General features: G+C 55.6%; 1 long non-coding RNA gene across 1 annotated transcript; it reads right to left on the bottom strand.

Annotated features, from left to right (window-relative positions):
- Nucleotides 1–285: 285 nt before the first annotated feature.
- Nucleotides 286–1,798, bottom strand: LOC108447127. Its single transcript, XR_001862524.1, has 2 exons — nt 1,401–1,798; nt 286–1,281 (listed from the first exon to the last, which is right to left on the bottom strand). It is a non-coding gene; the product is annotated as an uncharacterized LOC108447127 (long non-coding RNA).
- Between the last annotated feature and the right edge of the window lie 2,803 nt (nt 1,799–4,601).

Below are 4,601 nucleotides of genomic sequence, written 5' to 3' on the forward strand. Positions count from 1 at the left end.
GAACCGGGATCAGCAGCCCCTGTTACGGGCCTGGACCACCCCTACGGGAGCAGCACCCCGGGCCAGGGCCCCGGACAGCCCCTCCTGGCCGGTCCCTTCGCCCCTCGCCCCCCGTGTGCGGAGCCGCCACGGCCCCGCCGCTGTCCCCGAGGCCGGGAGCTGGAGGAGCCCCCGTAGAGCCCCTCAGGGAAGCGCAGGAGCAGAAATAACCATCCCACGGAGCCCCCCGGGACAGGAGAGGAACTGCCAGAGCAGCAACAGCATTTACAGATGGAGAACAGAGGGTTAGAAAAATAACAATTGCTTTATTAGGGAGTTAAATTCAAACTACATGAGGAAGCTGGAGAAATGTGTTTATTCCAGATTTCCACCCAGCACAACACACTCGAAAGGCAGAGTGAGACCCACGGGAGCGGAGGGGGCACAGGGAGGTCAGGGCTGCCCCAGCCCAGCCCAGGATGGGGATGTTCTGCCCCAGGGGTGCAGGAGAACTGCCGCTGTCCACCTTCCAGCCTCTGCATTCTCCCACGTTTTCCTTGGAAGCTGCTCATTTCCTCCTCACACAGAACCCGTAGCTGTTTCCCGTCGAGGCAGGGCACGGCCAAGGCTCTCCAGGACAGCCTGTGCTGTCACGCTGCTGGGCCAGGGGGGTTGGCAATAAACAGTCTTGACCCCTTCCTGCACATGTGGCAACACAGAGCCAAGGTGGCCTTGGATTTGGGGATTAACAAACCCCCTTCCCAACACTCATCACAAACTTAACAGCTCCCACTTTTTACTGACGTTCCTCTTCTTCACCGAAGGCTTTTCCCTGCTTTGTATCCTGCTTTCCCGTCCCTGCCTTTCCCTTCCCTGCCTTTCCCCACTCGTTAGGCTGACTCCAGCCGTGGACGTTCTCCGTTCCAGGACAGAGCAGCACTGACACACCAAGCTTTAGACTCCCGAGGCTTCCAGGAGAGAGCCCAGGAGATGGGTGACCTCTGCCCACCTCAGAGGGGCCACTGTGGCAGCAGAAAATGTCCCTGAAGTCTCATGTCAAGGTGGCCTCTCCCCCCTCGAGCCACAGCAACTCTCCCCAAGCACTCAGCTGTCAACACAAGTAGCTCAGTAACACACAACACGTTTTTTCACCTCTACCAAACCCTCAAGACTTTATCCAACATCTCACCTGATTTCCCAGCCTAGACCATGGTTTAGGAAAGCCTTTTCAAGAGGGAAATATTTCCAAGGCAGTGCCAGACTCTGTTCAGTGGTGCCCAGAGACAGGACGAGGAGCAGTGGCTGTAAACTCAAACACAAGAACATGAGGAAGGACTTCTTTCCATGAGAGTGGCAGAGCTCTGGAACAGCTGCCCAGAGAGTGTGTGGAATTTCCCTCTCTGGAAACATCCCAAACCCACCTGGAGGTGTTCCTGTGTCCCCTGCTCTGGGTGTCCCTGCCTGGGCAGGGGGCTGGACTGGGTGACCTCCAGAGATACCTTCCAACCCTGAAATTCCATGATCCTGTGAAAGCTGCTCCAGGGGTGTTGGGACGGACCTAGAGCCCTCTGCCTGGAGCTCACATGGAGCTGCAGCAGGACCTGTCACTGTGCCAGGAGTTGAAAAACAGCCTCCAGTCACACTCCTTGGGGCCTGATGGAAAAGGAATTCACAAAATAGTCTCCAAAAGAGAGGAAGCTGAGGAAATCAATCACTCTTGAGAGCGAAGCCACGGCTGGTGCTTTGGTTTCTGATTTCTTCTTTTAGGACAAAGAGTAATGGGTTCAAACTGAAAGAGGGGAAATTTAGATTGGATAAGAAGAAGAAATCCTTCCCTGTGAGGATGGTGGGGCTCTGGCAGAGGGTGCCCAGAGAAGCTGTGGCTGCCCCATCCCTGGAAGTGTCCAAGGCCAGGTTGGATGAGGCTTGGAGCAACCTGGGGTAGTGGAAGGTGTCCCTGCCCATGGCAGGGGGTGGAATGAGATGAGCTTTAAGGTCCCTTCCAACCCTTAACATTCTGTGATTCCGTTTTGGCACTTGGGATGGAAGATGCACACAAAGGTTGTGTTTCAGTGAACACTTTTTGTTCAACGAAGAAAAAAGTCCTGGCATTGATTTGCTCCAGGCCAACATAAATATCAGAGATTGTGAAAAAGCCATGAATGAGGGCCAATGTTCACATCAGCTAATGTGGTCCTGGCACGTTTGTCGGATTAGGCAATGGATTTGCTCTTCCTGCTCATGGCTGGGAGGCTGCTAAGCAGGATATCACCAGGGACCAGCTCCTTGGCAAAGCCTCACAGCAGGGACAACACTGACAGCCTCAGCAGGACGTGTCCCCGCAGTGCCACCTCCCGCCTGGGCAAGGGGCAGTTCAGACACTTCCCTCCCTCGTAAACCAAGTGCAGGAAGGCAAGCCCAGCTGCTGGAGCTCGGGAAGAACACAGCTTTCCCCAGGCTGGATTAAAAAAAAAAAATAATTAAAACCAAAATCAATAGAGCACTGGTTTGCTGTGCAGCTCTTTGTGTCTGTCAGGGAAGCACAAGGGCTCTCCAGCCCCGGCAGAGCACGGCTGAGCTGGAGCTGACAGCAGGGTCTTCCTGGTGACAACTGGAAAGCTGCTGCTGTTGTGCTGCTATTGATCTAAGCAGAATACAAAACACCTGAAGTCAGCAGGGAAAAATAGCTGCAGTTGGAAAAGGAACTGTGGGGGGGAGGACAGGGAGGGGAGAGCAGGTAAGAAGTTCTCCATGCATAAAATTAAAGGCCAGGGTTTTATTGCAGCTCTCTTGCCTGACTACAGCACTGGATCGATGTGCAGCGCATGAATGGGGCCACCATTGTTTGTGCAAGCTCTCGTTTGAGGAGAAACAAAAGGGTTTGCCAGGAACTCGCCACCGATGGCTCCTCTTCCCCCCCTCAGGCAGAACATCCTCGGGACAACGGGGACATGTCCCTGCTCCCGGCAGGTGCCAGTGTCCTCCTCGGACCCTGGTGACCCAGAGCCTTCCTGAGGGGAGAGGATGGAGCACTGTGGGTTTGTCCCAGCACAGCCTGGAGCCCAGCCCGGCCGGGATTCGGGTACCTCCCGTTCCCAGGCTGGCTCAGGGCACAGCCTGGAAGCAGCAGGCGCCCAGCCAGCTCCTGTTCAGCAGCGCTTCCTTGGGAACCTTCCCTGTTGTGACAGCTCGAACATTAGAAGGACTGCCAGAACCAAAGCACTCCAGGAGGAGATCCCCTCCCCCTCCTGACATTGACAGCCGAGGCGGCAGCAGGAGCTGACTGGAAATGTCACCGAGGCTCGGGCTGATGGAGGACACCAGCCCCGTGTCCTTCCCCGGCCCCGCAGGGGAGGCTGGGCTGGGTTTGTGCTGTTCCCCTGCTCTGGTCTGTGCAGCCTGAGAGCCTCTCCCGGCTCAGTGCGAGCCAAAAACCTCCCTCGGGGCTCTGCTGGTGCCACTCACAGCCCCACGGGACGCGCCAGGCTCAGCCACCCTCCCCAAAAGTGGCCCTGAGCCACCTCGGCCCTCAGCTCCAGCCTTCGGGGCTTTTCTCTCTCCCTGTCACTGGGAAGCTGCATTTCCCCCCCCTCTCTCCCTCCCCAGCTGCCACAGCCGATCCACAGGGCAACTTCCATGGTTAAAGGAAAAGCCACCGGTTTCTCAGGGACAAGGGGCACCAGTGGAAGCGCTCCCACAGCCAAGTGCTGGTCATGGTGATTTCTCAGCTGTGAAATCCAGGACAAGACCCAGCTCCTCTCCAGGCTAGCCCTAAAGGGGGTCCCCGTCCTTCTCCTCTCCTGCAGCAGCAAGGCCTGAAACAGCTACAAGGACTGAACTGCTCCTGGCACCCACAGCAGGCAGATTCCCGACACCCTGCTCCCATTTTGCTCAGACACAGGACCCATCTTGAGCCTGGTGCAGTTTTATTGCTGGCACTGCCAACAGTTCCATCAGAGAAAAGTGAATTTGTCAGTCAGGCTGCAACTGTTCCTCCCCCCACATCTCAGAGCATATCCCTCCTCTGCTTCCTCAACCCAATCCTCTCACCCAAATGACAAATAAAACTCATTTTCTGGGTCCTTCTACCCATTTCCACCCACAATTCAAACACTCAGCTTCCAACCACTCACTCCAAGAGCTGACCCAATTAGCTGATTGCCAATTCCAGCTATGGATGCTCATTGCTTTGTTACAGCAGAGCTGCCTCTTAAAGCAATAATTTATATCAGACAGGATTTGAAATGAAGAGGCCTCAAAAGACCTTCGGCTGAAAGGTGTCCAACAGGAATTTTTAAGAGAAGAGTTCAAATGGATTCTGAAAATAACAGCCTGGTTTTCCAACTCTCCCTTAAGGCCTGCAGCTTGGAGAGCAAGGAAATATTTGGGAGGTTTTGCAGCAGGAACCCAGAGGAAAAAGTGAGTTTGTGAGATCCTTTAGCAAAGGAACATCTCAGGGTCCAAAGGCTGGTGTTGGACACGCCACGCAAGGCAGGGAATGTGCTGCTGCTGACACGGGAACATCTCGGGAGGTCTCTCAGTGACTCAGGCAGGTGACCTTGGCTCTCCCCGGGGCCCCCGGGCTCCACTGCTCCGGCCCGGGGCCTCTTCCAGAGCAGCCA

The sequence above is a fragment of the Corvus brachyrhynchos genome, unplaced genomic scaffold (genome assembly GCF_000691975.1).
Source record: "Corvus brachyrhynchos isolate BGI_N302 unplaced genomic scaffold, ASM69197v1 scaffold65, whole genome shotgun sequence".
Taxonomy (NCBI): Eukaryota; Metazoa; Chordata; class Aves; order Passeriformes; family Corvidae; genus Corvus; species Corvus brachyrhynchos.